Source organism: Halichoerus grypus, chromosome 8, assembly GCF_964656455.1.
Source record: "Halichoerus grypus chromosome 8, mHalGry1.hap1.1, whole genome shotgun sequence".
NCBI classification, from domain to species: Eukaryota; Metazoa; Chordata; class Mammalia; order Carnivora; family Phocidae; genus Halichoerus; species Halichoerus grypus.
Genome location: NC_135719.1, coordinates 11110802 through 11125784, shown reverse-complemented (window position 1 = coordinate 11125784; position 14983 = coordinate 11110802). Strand labels below are relative to the sequence as shown.

Below are 14983 nucleotides of genomic sequence, written 5' to 3'. Positions count from 1 at the left end.
GGGTTTTATATGCAACTAATGAATCATTGAACACTAAATCAAAAACTAATGTACTATACAGTGGCTAACTGAACATAATAGAAAAGAACAAAGACAAAAATAAAAAAAAAATAAAAAAAAAAAGAATCTTGATAGGGATTGCATTGAATCTAAAGTTGGCTTTGGGTAGTATGGGCATTTTAACAATATTAATTCTTCCAATCTATGAACATGAGCTATCTTTGTTTATTTGTCTTTAATTTTTCTCATCAATGTCATAGATTTTGAGGTACAGATTTTCACCTCCTTGAATAAATTTATTCCTAAATATTTTTTTTTGATGCTATTGTGAATGGGATTGTTTACTTTTTCAAATAGTTCATTGTTAGTATATACAACTGCAAATAATTTTTGTATGTTGATTTTATATCCCACAACTTTACTAAATTTGATTCTAAATTCTAATAGTTTTTTGGTAGAGCCTTTAGCGTTTTCTATATAGAAGATCATGTTATCTGCGAACAGAGACAATTTTAATTCTTCCCCTCTGATTTTCTTTCCCTTGTCTGATTGCTCTGGCTAGAACTTCCAGTACTATGTTGAATAGAAGTGGTGAGAGTGGGCATCCTTGTCATGTTCCTGATCTTAGAGGAAAAGCTTTCAAACTTTCATCATTGAGTATGATGTTAGCTGTGGGCTTGTCACATATGGCCTTTATTATGTTGAAGTACATTCCTTCTATGCCCAATTTATTGAGAGTTTTTATTATTAAAGAATGTTGAATTTTGTCATTTTTTTGCATTGAGATGATCACATGATTTTTTATCTTCTATTAATGTGGTGTATTGCATTTATTGATTTGTGTATGTTTAACCATCTTTGTATACTAGGAATGAATCCCATTTGATCATGGAGTATAATCCTTAATGTGCTATTGAATTTGGTTTGTTCAGAATTTTTGCATCTATATTTATCAGAGATATTAGCCTGTAGTTTTCTTATAGTGTCCTTATTTGACTTTGGTCTCAGGATAATGCTGGCCTGGTAAAATTGGTTTGACATTGTTCCCTCTTCTTCTATTTTTTGGAATAGTTTGAGAAGGATTGGTATTAATTCTTCTTTAATTTTTTTTTTTTTTTTTTGGGTAGAATTTATCAGTGAAACCATCTGGTCCCAGGATTTTCTTTGTTAGGAAGTTTTATATTACTGACTCAATCTCTTTACTTTATGGTCTGTGCAGATTTTCTATTTCTTCATGATTCAGTCTTGGTAGGTGGTATGTTTTTAGGAATTTATCCCTTTCTTCTAGATTGTCCAATTTATTGGTGTATAACTTGTTCATAGTAGTCTCTTATGATCCTTTGTATTTCTGTGATATCAATTGTAGTATCTACTCTTTCATTTATAATTAGAATTTTTCTCTTATTTCCTTGACTAGTCAAGTTAGGGTTCATCATTTTTGTTTATCTTTTTTAGGAACCAACTCTTAATTTTATTAATCTTTCCTATTATTTCCCTATTCTCCATTTCATTTATTTCTGTTCTGATTTTTGTTATTTCATTTCGTCTTCAAACTTTGGGCTTCATTTGTTGTTCTTTTTCTAGTGCCTTGATGTATCATGTTAGGTTGTTTGTGTAATACTGTGATTATTTGGTCTTTATTTCCATTTCTGGCACAAAACTCCTAAAACTCTCTGAATTTCCTGTGATGATAAAATGGCTTTTGTTATGTTAATGAGGTGACTTTGGGAAAGTGCCTAAGAATGGGGCTGGTTGCAAGAGAAACTAACCATGTGATTAAAGGTTTGGAACTTGCAGTACTATTCTCCAACATCTGGGTAAGATAGAGTGGCTGGAGATTGAATTCAGTTGCCAATAATTTAATTAATCATGCTTATGTAATGAAACCTCCATGAAAACACAAAAGAATGGGGTTCAGAGGGCTTCTGTATTGATGAACATGTGGACATTCATGAGTGGTACAATCAGAAAGCATGGAAGCTCTGTGTGCCTTCCTATATACATTGCCATCTGCATCTTTTCCATCTGTCTGTTCTTAAATTATATCCTTTTATAATAAACTGGTATTCTATTTTTTCAAATTTTTATTTAAATTCTAGTTAGTTAACATACAGCGTAATATTGGTTTTAGGAGTAAGATTTAGTGATTCATCACTTACATATAGCACCCAGTGTTCATCATAACAAGTGACCTCCTTAATACCTATCACCCATTTAGCCAGCCCCTCACCCCCACCCTCCATCAACCCTCAGTTCTTTATTGTTAAGAGTCTCTTATGGTTTGCTTTCCTCTTTGTTTTTCCTCTTCCCATATGTTCATCTGTTTTGTTTCTTAAATTCCACATATGAGTGAAATCATATGGTATTTGTCTTTCTCTGACTTATTTCACTTAGCATAATACACTTTAGTTCCATCTATGTTATTGCAAATGGCAAGATTTCATTCTTTTTGATGGCTGAGTAATATTCCATTGCCTATATATACACACCACATCTTTATGCATTCATCAGCTTTTCAGTTTCTTTCCTAAGTGTTCTCTAGTTTTCAGAGTACAGATTTTTTTTTTTACCTCTTTGGTCAGGTTTATTTCTAGGTATCTTATGGCTTTTGGTGCAATTGTAAATGGGTTTGATTCCTTGATTTCTCTTTCTACTGCTTCATTACTGGTGTATAGAAATGCAACAGATTTCTCTACATTGATTTTATATCCTGCAACCTTGCTGAATTTATTAGTTCTAGCAGTTTTTTTGTGGAGTCTTTTGGGTTTTCTACATAGAGTATCATGTTGTCTACAAATAGTGAAAGTTTGACTTCTTCCTTGCTAACTTAGATGCCTTTTATTTATTTTTGTTGTCTGATTGCTGAGGCTAAGATTTCCAGTACTATGTTAAGTAGTAATGGTGAGAGTGGACATCCCTGTCTTGTTACTGATAAACTGATATTCTAGTAAGTAAAATGTTTTTCTGAATTCTGTGAGATGCTCTAGAAAATTGAAACCCAAGGGGGAGGTCATTGGAACCTTTGATCTGTAGCTTGTCTGAACTTGAAGTTGGTACCTAAAGTGGGGGAAGAGGACAGTCTTATAGGATTGAGCTCTTAATTTGTGGGATCTGATACTATCTATAGGTAAATAATTTCAGATTTGACTTAAATTGTAGAACATCCAGCTGGTCTTAGAGGATTTCTTAGTGTGGGGGGAAAACCCCACATAAGAATTGGTTGCAGAATTATAATTTGAGGTTGTTTTTTTTTCCCCCCTTGATGTATGCATTTAGAGCTACAAACTTTCCTCATATAACTGCTTTTGCTGCATCCCATAAGTTTTGGTATGTTGTGGTTTCATTTTCTTTTGTCTTAGGGTATGTTTTTATTTCCTTCTTAATTTATTCTTTGATCCACTGATTGCTCAGAAGGTGGTTCAATTTCCATTTGTAAATTTTCCAGCTTTCCTCTTGTTATTGATTTTTAGTTTTATATAATGGTGGTTGGAAAGATACTTGATATTGTTTTTATCTTTTTGGATTTGTTGAGACTTATTTTGTGGCCTAACATACAATGTGTTCTACAAAATGTTCCATGTGTACTTGAGAAGAATGTGTATTTTGCCACCATTGGAAGAAATATTCTGTATATGTTTGTTCCATTTGGTCCTATGTTCAAATCTACTTTTTTTTTTTTTTAACTGATTCTTTTCTGGATGACCTACCCATTGTTGGAGTGGGGTATTAAAGAATCCAACCATTACTGCATTGCTGTTTATTTCTCCTCTTAATTTAGTTAATTTGCTTTATATATTTAGGTGCTCCAATGTTGAATGTATAAACATTGACCCTTTTATAATGTTCTTCTTTGTCTCTTGGGACCATTTTTAGCTTAAAACTTTTGTCTGATATAAATAAACATAGCTACCATTTGCTTTTGTTCACATTTGCTTGGAATATCTTTTTCCATCTTTGGTTTGCTTTCTTTCTTTTGTTTGCCATTTACTTGGAATATCTTTTTCCATCCCTTTACTCTCAGCCTATGTGTGTCCTTAAAGCTAAAATGAGTCTCTTGTAGGCAGCATATCATTGGATCTTGGGTGTTTTTTTTTTTAATCCATTCAGCCATTCTATGTCTTTTCCTTGGAGATTTAATCCATTTGCATTTAAAGTAATTACTGATAGGCAAGGACTTACAATTGATATTTTGTTAACTATTTTCTGACTATTTTGTAGATCCTTTGTTCCTTGATTCCCCTCTTGCTGTCTTGTGATTTGATGACTTCTCATGGTGGCATGCTTTGACTCTTTTATTATAATCTTTTTTTTTTTTTTTTAATCTACTATAGGTTTTTCCTTTCTGGTTGCCATGTAGTTTACATTCCATTTCAGCATATAGAACACCCTTCAGCATTTCTTGTAAGGCAAGTCTAATGGTGATGAACTCCCTCAGTTTTTTGTTTCAGGGAGTCTTTATTTCTCCTTTATTTCTGAAGGACAGTTTTGCTGAGTAAAGAAGTATTCTTTGTTGATAGGATTTCTTTCCAAATAATTTAAATATATTGTTCTACTCTCTCCTGATCTACAAAGTTTCTATTGAGAAGCTACTATAGTCTTATGGGTACTTCCTTATATGTGATGAGTGGCTTTTCTTTTGCTGCTTTCAAAATTCGTTGTCTTTGAGTTTTGAAAATGTAATTATAATGAGTCTGAGTAGCCCTTTTTGGGTTAAACCTATTTAGGTTCATTTGAACTTTATGAATCTTAATGTTCATTTCTCTCAAGTCAGGGAAGTTTTCATTATTTTTTTTCTCCTTCTAGGATCTCCATTATGCATATATTGTTACCTTGGCTTTACTTACTTTTCTAAATTCTTTTTTCCTTTTGCTTAGGCTTTACTTACTTTTCTAAATTCTTTTTTCCTTTTGCTTATCTGACTGGATAATTTTAGGTGATCTGTCTTCAAGTTCATGATTTTTTATTCTGCTTGGTCTAGTCTGCTCTGAATCTCTCTACTGAATTCTTCAGCTATTGTGTTCTTCAGTGCTAGGATTTCTGTTGATAGTTTCTATTGGTTGAACTCATTTTGTTCATACATTGTTTTCCTAATTTCATTAAGTTATCTACATGTTCTTTAAGAGGATTATTCTGAATTCTTTGTTAGCTCATAGATCTCCATTTTTTAAGAGTTGGTTATTAGAGCTTTATCCACTATCCTTTGGTGGTGTCATGTCTACCTGGTTTTTCATGATCCTTAATGCTTTGCACTGGTATCTGCACATTTGAGTTAGCAGTTTCTTCTTACAGATTTTATAGGTTTGTTTCAGCAGGGAAACAATTTCATCAGTCAGCTCAGCTTGGGGTACCAAACAGGTCAGCTGGTAGCATCCATGGGCAAGGAGGACTTGATACTGGGGTCTTTTGTTAGGCAAAGCCATAACCCACACTCTGAGGTCAGGGGTGTTACTGGCTGGGCTCCATGACTGGGTAGTCCTGCTGACTGGGCTCCACATTCAAGGGGAGCTGCCAGAAGAGGGGACTCCCTGGTTGGGCAGTACTGATGGATGTGTTCTGTGGTCAGGCGAGGTCACTAACTGGGCTCTGCAATCACTCTGGTCAGGTTTAGTCTCAGGGTGTGTTCCCTGATTGATTTCACAATTTGGCAGGACTGCAGGCCATGCTCTATAATCACTCCTGATTGAGTGAGCCTTCAGGCTGTATTTCCCAACTAGATGGTGCCACTATGCTTTGAAGCTAGACTTTGTAATCAGGTGGGCCATTGGCTGTGCTCCACTTTTGGGTGAGATTGCTGGCTGGGTTTTCTCACTTGGCTGGTGTCTATAGTTGAGTGAGACTGGGGTGAGGACTGTGCTCCATGGTCATATGGAGTTGCTGTCCTTGCTCTCTAATCAGGTGGGGCCTCAGGCCATACTCTACAGTTGTGTGAGGTCACTGGCTGGGCAAGGCCATGGCTGTGTTCAGTAATTGAGCAGGGATGTATGCTGTGCTCTGTGGCTGGGCAATGCCATAGGCTTAGTTCTGGGCTGCTCAGGGACACTGTTGAGGCTCCCTGGTAATATGGCTATGCTCAATAGTTGGGCAGGTCTGCTGGCTTTGCTCTCTGTCTGGTCTGGCCATAGGATGTGCTCCATGGTTCATCTGTGGCTGCTATGCATCTGTGGCCATGATTCCCAGAGGGGTGGGACTGGAGGCTATTCTGAGAAGTTGGGTGTGACAGAGAATTGACTCCCATGCCTAGTCAAGGTCATAAAATGGGCTCCGTGGTTAGTACATTTCATTGGCTGGCAATCTAAATCAGGCAGAATTGCCAACAAACTTCCTGGCCCAACATGGCCACCAGCTTGGCTCTATAGATGACCAGAACTGCTGGCTAGGATTTCTTCTTAGGTACCACCATAAGCAAGATTGTGGTCTGCCAGCATCTGAACACTGGTTGCTATGAGCCCCACTCCCCTTTTCTGTCTGATTGCTAGTGGTCAAGCTCCACAGGTTTCCCCAGTGAGCTTTGTGAGGTGAGACCTGAGTGACCCCCCCCCCCCCCCAGGAAGCATCCTGTAATGTAGGGGAAGGTGGATGTCACCTTGGGTTCTTTTTTTCACACTAGATGTTCAAGTCTGAAGGTATCAAGAAGGAGGAAATCACTTACTCTGGGGACGGTCGGCCTTTTTGTTCTATTCAGGCTTTCAACAGATTGAATAAGGCTAACCCACATTAAGGAGAGTAATCTCCTTTACTCAGTTTACCCATTTATATTAACCTCATCCAGAACACCCTCCCAGAAACATTCAGAATACTTGAGCAAATATCTAAACACCCTATAGCAAGTCAAATTGACACTTAAATTTATCCAAAGACAAAGCAAAAGAGATCTAAAAAAAAAAAAAAAAAAAGGAAAGGCAGATTATAGTGCTCAGACCATGATTCCTCAGCTAAGAATGAAATAAATAGCAATAAAAAAGAATGAAATCTTGCCCATTTGCAATGGCATGGATGGAACTAGAGTGTATTTTTCAGTTTGGATCATAAAGTCTTTTATCTGTTTACTAGTCCTCTTAATTTCTTAATCCTTTACCTCCAAATATTCTCATAACTTGTCAAACTGACCTAAGTCATTTTTTGTAATATCTACTTAATTCTTATTTCTTACTATATCTGTTAATCTATTTCTGTCCCCACCCTAAGGCCCTTGACTTTTCAGTTTATCATTGGAAAGAAATCTATTAGGTATAACCATATTAGCTCAAAAGTGATCAAGTATCAGCTGTTTCATACAGTTCAAACTTGCGTCTGGATCTCAGATTTCTATAGATGTAATGTCCTCTTGAACTATTTTGAAAGAGTAATATGGAGATTTTTACAAGTTTTCATATGTTTCCTAGAGGAGCCTTTTCATAGTGTAATGTTTGCCTAAATCCTCAGGAAACCCTTCTGAAATATTGGGTCTATTTGTTCTTTGGATTTTTCTTTGCTCATTCTTTAAAAGGTAGGTCTTTCTAGTGTTACAATTTATAATGGCTTTTTCCTCAGTTTGTAGGGGCTCCTGTACAAATTTCTAAATCTCTAGAAAAAAGAAACAGGGGAAACTTTAATTCCCTCTGTTTTGTTTTGTTTGCTTTGTTTTTGCTATACCAGAGGTTTTGAGGGGAAGGGTGAAATGACCAGGTGTGTTCACAGCTTTGCTGAGCACTTTTTTCCCCCTCTCATAATCTTGTGCCTTAGTGGATGTTAGACCCTAGAAGGCCCATAAGTTCTTCACAGGGTTGAGCTTTTCCTCATTCTGCCTGATCCCCAGACCTCCCTCTACTGTGTAGCCTTGGGAATGTAGAGGTGCCTACATCTGGCCAGAGCTGTACTTTCAAAGGGAATTATGAAAGAATCCTGAAGAAATGCTCATTAAACCTAGGGGGACATGGCTACCTCCCCCTCCTTTTTGTGTTTATTTTGACCCATTCTTAGGAGGACATGTAGACTCTCAAAATCTTCTAGAGAGATCTTCCAGAATATTAGTCAGTGAGACAGCAGGATTTCTTCTAATATTTCTCATCTATCTCCCCAGTGAGCTTTGTGAGGTGAGACCTGTTATCTCAACAGATAAAAGACTTTATGATCCAAACCCATTGCATATTTTTATACATTATTATGCTAAGAGGTTTTTCCAAATAATAATTAGAAGGGAAAGGAAGAAAGGAGGTAAAGGGGACCAACATGCCCATACTACCTCATCAAGTTAGCTTGGAAACCAAGTTTCATTTGTCTGTCCATTGTCAGCCTTCCTTACTTGGATCCCTGAGCAGAGGGAGTGGAGTGGAGAGAGGGGGAACTGAGGCAAGCAGCTGCTTCATGTGCAAGTTCTCATCGTTCTCCCATGTATACCCCCAGTTTACCCTTTCATCCAGCCTTTGCTGGTAGGATTTAGGCATATCAGTGTCTTGTCAGAGCTTTAGTAGGAAGATAAATAAATGATGTGCTAAGAGAATGTTCACTTAGTGCCCCCATATTTTCTATAACTGTCTATGCCAAACAAATCTTGAGGGCAGAGGCTGTGGCCAGAGCCACATGAAGTCCTTTATGTGAACTGTGCCAAATGTCCATAACCTGGCCTGCCATTGCCCCCAGCACTAAAGCTATAGATTTTTCTTTTTCTTTTTTTACTCAGGAGGTCTGGTGGAACCACTTTTTTGAAAGCAGATACACCCCCTCCCAACTGAGGTTAGCTGTGGAATCATGGCCTGAGCACTATAATCTGCCTTTCCTTTTTTTTTTTTTTTTTTAAATATCTCATTTGCTTTGTCTTTGGATAAGTTTAAGTGTCAATTTGACTTGCCATACTGTGTATAGATATTTGCTCAAGTATTCTGAATGTTTCTGAGAGGGTGTTCTGGATGAGGTTAATATAAATGGGTAGACTGAGTAAAGGAGATTACTCTCCTTGATGTGGGTTAGACTTATTCAATCTATTGAAAGCCTGAATAGAGCAAAAAGGCTGACCCTCCCCAGAGTAAGAGAATTCCTCCTTCTTGATACCTTCAGACTTGAATATCTTTTTCCTGCCTTAGGACTTGAGCTGAGACTTTGGCTCTTCCTGGGTCTCAAGACTGCCAGGTCCCAGACTGGAACTACACCATTGGCTCTTTTGAATCTCCAGGTTGCTGACTTACCCTCTGCGTTTGGAACTTGTCAGTCTCCATAATCAAGTCAATTCCTTATAATAAATCTGTCTAGAATGTTGTATATGTCCTGTTGGTTTTGTTTCTCTGGAGAACCCTAATACAAGCTTCATATTGTCCAGAAATCTCTCAAGATTTTGTGTTCTGTTTTTCATTTCTTATTTTTCCGTGCTGCTATAGATGATTTTATAATTTTTATTTCTCCATCATTCTAATGTGTTTCTGGGAAAGAAGGTGAGATATATATGTGAATCAAATCTCCATTTTGAAACCCAAAGTCTACCAAAGTTTACAAAGCAGTGAAGAAATCATCTTTTCTCTTTCTCCCTGTTATATGTCTTCTCCTTTTTCATGTCACCACATCTCCCCCAACCCCCAACCCCCTCATCTTTTCCTCCTAATTCATGACACGTTTTCTCTCCCTTCTCTCTCCTCACAGTCTGTACTCTGGGGTTCTTTAAAAATACCTCAATTTCTGTGCTTTTTGGTAGTTAAATGCCAACCATGTGTCTCCTCAAAGCCTGTCATTTTCCTTTTTATTCCACTCACTGACCTTGTAAATGACATTTGATGCACAAGAGCTGGAACAGTCATTGGCTCAAAATGATTTTTTTTTTTTTAGGAAAAGATCTTTCACAGCTCTGAATCATGTCCAAAAAAAATTTTTTTTAAGGCACCCCGCAGTAAACCCTCTTAATGTCCATTCCTGGCCCTGCTGGGGTTTGATTGCACAGGAAGGGAGAGGGCCATTAGATAATGTAACCATGTGCATGGTTAGATGAATGACCAAAAGTACCTACAACCCTAAGGGAAGGCTCTTAAGAGTGACTATTTCTTTTTCATTCCTATAAAAATAATCTTAATCTTCTCTCTGAAATTTAAAATCCAAGCTTCTTTATCTTTCCTCTTTATTCAGTTTGAGTAGAATCCTTGGAGGAATCCAACACAAGGGAATGTCTGTTCAAAGCCACGTGTCTTGAAGTGAGTTGGATCACATCTTGCAATTATTGCTAAATGAATACAGTAGGAAAGATTCCCTCCAGGCTGGAACAAAGAGGTAATGCCAATATAACATGATAATGCTATTCTGTGTTAGGTCTACCTAGGTTACTTCAACTTGCACATTCTGCCAGGATGTAATGACATCTGCAAGTCAAAGTATCCTGAATGGACCCCCACATAGAACAGGTACATCCATTCCTCTCTGTCTATATTCAGGCTGTATCAAAAAAGCCCCATTCCATTTCCAAGTTAGTATCTGAACCTGTCTCCCACGCCATTAGAGCCTAGGACACCTAGAGCTCATGAGGTCCTGGAGTATTGTTTGGGAGAGGGTTTACATGACAACTAAACTGTTGTCAAGTTACATGTTGACCCACACACTAGTGAGTGACTCGAGGTGTACATAATGACAAGCTTTATTGATAAGAACTTAAGAGCAGGGAAGTACAGAGCATACAGGATCCCCTCAGTTCCAGTATTATTCTTTCTAAAGATGTGCTGAGGTAGCAGAACTGGTTGTGTGCTCCAATTGAAGAAATTACTCGCCCCCCCAACCATGTTATATATCTACAGGCTAGATTGAAATGAGGTAGGGAATACTTAGTTTTCTATGATACTTGAGGGTATTCCTGGACCCCAAAGCACCCTTGTTACTCAGATGCTCAGTGAGGGGGTTTGAATACTAAGGTTGCTGATAGAACTTTCTGTCCATTCATGATCTGATTCAGACCAGCTGAACCAATTCAACCATTAGAACCACTCAACTCCCTATCCATTAGAAAGGGCCATCGCACCCCAAGACCATCAGAGACTAAAAGTTTGTCTGTCTTCAGTCTATCTCCTGACCTTTGGGACTCATTAAATTCATTCTTCTCCATCAGGAAGATCATAAGACCTTAAATGGAGACTTTAAAGCTTGCTGACAACATCAACAGAGTCACTGTTACAATGAGAGAGGTCTCAAGACCTACTATAGAACACATCAAAGGGATTTGAAGAGCTCTTCTAAGCCAATTCAGGCTAAGCCAAGAGGGAGAAAACCCCAAGGGACACACTGAGAAAGATCCAGCCTGATCCTGAAATAGTGCTTGCATTACTCACTGAGCCTGAGGTTGAGGGTCAGAGGGTTTTTTTTTTTTTTTTTATCACATATACTTCTCCTAGGACTATGTGGTTATCTACATTACCTGGGAAGGGGAGCCAAGAATGTTCTGTTCAGAATTGAGGTTCTGATTGGCTCTGGGAAAGATGCTTACGAGTAGACAGTAGGTTGTAGATTATGTCTTGGCCTTAGAAGTGTTAATCCAAGTCTGGAAGGCTTACCTAAAGTGGTGAAAATGTTTTCTCAATGCCAGGAGAGGAGGCCCCAGTGCTGGCCCCAAAGACTATAGTGACAGGTATCCTGGAGGGTTCTGAATCACTGTGAGGAACATAAAGATATTTATGGAGAGAGGTACTAAATCTAGAAGAAAGTGGTGGACAGCCAGATATCTGCATAGACAAACAAGTCCTGAGATGGGATACACCAAGAGAACCACATGCAGATTCAAGGTAACATTCTGTATCCACACTTGGAAAGGACAGTAGTCCAGGGGAAAGATGACTTGTACGCTTTTAGGGCATAGTGACGGGATGGATCAGGCCTGGTGGTAGCACTGGGGTGGAGAACCACACCACCAGGTCCCTTAAGAATAGTTTCCAAGATTGCTGGGTGGTTTCCCAAAATAGACCCACAACTATATGGTCAACTGATATTCAACACAGCAGGAAAGAATGTCCAATGGAAAATACAGTCTCTTCAATAAATGGCATTGGGATAATTGGACAGCCACATGTAGAAGAATGAAATTGGACCACCTTCTAACCCCATACACAAAAATAAATTCAAAATAGATGAAAGGCCTAAATGTAAGACAGGAAACCTCAAAATCCTAGAGAAAAACACAGGTAGCAACCTCTTTGGCCTCGGCCATAACAACTTCTTACTGGACACATCTCCAGAGGCAAGCAAAACAAAAACAAAAATGAGCTTTTGGGGCTTCATCAAGATACAAAGCTTCTGCACAGTGAAGGAAACAACAAAACTAAGAGGCAGCCTATGGAATGGGAGAAGATATTTGCAAATGACATATCTGATAAAGGGCTAGTATGCAAAACCTATAAAGAACTTATCAAACTCAACACCCAAAAAAACAAAAAATCCAGTTAAGAAATGGGCGGAAGACTTGAATATTTTTCCAAAGAAGACATCCAGATGGCTAACAGGCACATGGAAAGATGCTCAAAATCACTCATCATCAGGGAAATACAAATCAACACCACAATGAGATACCACCTCACACCTCTCAGAATGGCTAAAATTAACAACACAGGAAACAACACCTTTGGTGAGGATGCAGAGAAAGGAGAACCCTCATGCACTGTTGGTGGGAAGGTGCAAACTGGTACAGCCACTCTAGAAAACAGTATGGAGTTTCCTCAAAAAGTTAAAAATAGAGCTACCCTATGACCCAGAAATTACTAGGTAATTACCCAAAGGATATAAAAATACTGATTTGAAGGGGCACATGCACCCCAATGTTTATAGCAGCATTATCAACAATAGCCAAATTATGGAAAGAGTCCAATGTCCATTGACTGATGAATGGATAAAGATGTGTGTATAAACAAACACACACACATACATACATACATACATACATAAAACGGAATATTACTCAGCCATCAAAAAGCATGAAATCTTGTCATTTGCAACAGCGTGGATAGAGCTAGAGTGTATTATGCTAAGTGAAATAAGTCAGAGAAAGACAAACGCCATATGATTTCACTTATATGTGGAACTGAAACTAAACAGATGAACATAGGGGAAGGAAGAAAAAGAGGGAGGCAAACCATAATAGACTCTTGCAGAGAAGAAACTGAGGGTTGCTGGAGGGGAGGTGGGTGGGGGATGGGCTAAATGGGTGATGGGTATTAACGAGGGCACTTGTTATGCACACTGATGTAAGTGATGAACCACTAAATTCTACTCCTGTAAACCAATATTACACTAGATATTAACTAGAATTTAAATAAAAACTTGAAACAAAATGAAACAAAAAAACCATGAGAGACTATGGACTCTGAGAAACAAACAGGGTTTTAGAGGGGAGGGGGGAGGGGGGATTGGTTAGCCTGGTGATGGGTATTAAGGAGGGCACATACGGCATGGAGCACTGGGTGTTATACGAAAACAATGGATCGTGGATCACCACATCAAAAACTAATGATGTATTGTATGGTGACTAACATAACATAATAAAATTAAAAAAAAAAAAAGACAAAAAAACAGGGACTCTGGAATCTGCCAGCCATTAAGTGATTTCCTCAGCATTCTCTGGGAATAGGATGCCAGTAAAATCACCAGAACTCAGAATGGGAATGACAAATTCAGCACTCAAATAAGTTCTTACCATGAACTACTTCCTGGACAGTTAATATAAGACTTTTCAGGGATCTCTGTCTATATAAGCAAGATACCATTTGTTTTTTCCCTATTTCCTCTGTATACATTTTTGACTTTCACATGGTTCTGCCGGTCTCATATATCTTCCATTATTTTCAGGTAGGCAACTTGTTCAATATCTGTTTTTTTGTCTTTTCATGAGTCCTAGTCATTTATCTTTGTGGATGGCCTCTAATACCTTTTGATATTTACACCCTTGTGCAGTCCCCTCCTACATTGAATCTTTGCTTCTTTAAAAACAAAATTCAGTGGAAGTGATAGTATGTAAATCACGGTTAGGTTATAAAGTCATTATGGCTTCCAGCTCACTCTTTCTTAGATTGCTTGCTCTGAAGGGACATTAAAGAATTCCTGTGAAAAAGCTCACATAAAGAAGGATTGGGACTCCAATCATTACCCAACACCAGCTTGCTGGCCACATGAGTAAACTACCTGAAAAGTGGATTCTCCAGCCTAGTTAAGCCTTCAGATGATTATGTCCCTGGCCAATATCTGACAGCAACTTTATAAGAGATCTTGAAGGTAAGCCATCCAGCTGTCCCTGAATTCCTGACACCTAAAAATAGTGAGAAATAATAATTATTGTTTAAAAGACTAAGTTTTGGAATTATTTATTATACAATAGTTAATAGGAAAGAGGACAAGAGCACAGAGGGAAGGGCAAAAAGCCAAAGTGAATCACTCCTGAGAGTGATCCTGAGACCTAATTGAGGAACTGGGAACATGTGCTTGGCTAGATTGAGAGTTGCTGTAGACCAGTGATTCCTACGTGCCTCCCATTTTACCCTGTTGGTATAAAAGTAATTGCCCCTATGCCTCTACTTCCATCATATGTTCAGTGAGTTGAGGTAGAAAACTTATCTCTCTGGTTCGTAGGTGTTCAACTCAAGAGAAGCTGCAATTGACCAGCTTCAAGGGGCCATACCTGAAATGTTTCACCCACACCTAGAACCAGTGAGAATAAATGATAATGCTGAGCCTGGTTCTATAATAAATGAAAGCTGTGAGGGATCTTGGGTGGGGTCTTAATGTATTTTGCATATGGAAATAATGTAAATAATTTGTGCCAGTGGACAGATGGTAGTGGTTTTAAAACATATCCATAAATTCTGACTCCTGCCACAAAAAGTGGGGTCTAATTCCCCACCCTTTGAGTATAAATCAACTTTAGGTACTTCTAATTAATAGAATGCAGGGGAAATTATGTTATGTGATTTACAAAGCTAGGTTAGAAAATATGATAGAGTTCCTATCTGGCTCCCCATCTGCACTTTTGCCTTTGGAGCCCTTGAAACCCATCACCATG

The 14983-nt window shown here is 38.2% G+C and overlaps 1 long non-coding RNA gene across 1 annotated transcript in view; it reads left to right on the top strand.

Annotated features, from left to right (window-relative positions):
• LOC144382727 (uncharacterized) overlaps positions 1-178 on the top strand; it is a 614132-nt gene extending 613954 nt beyond the window's left edge. Inside the window, exon 3 of the long non-coding RNA XR_013450100.1 lies at positions 82-178. This is a non-coding gene — a long non-coding RNA (uncharacterized LOC144382727). The remainder of the gene's footprint in view (positions 1-81) is intronic.
• The last annotated feature ends 14805 nt before the right edge of the window (positions 179-14983 follow it).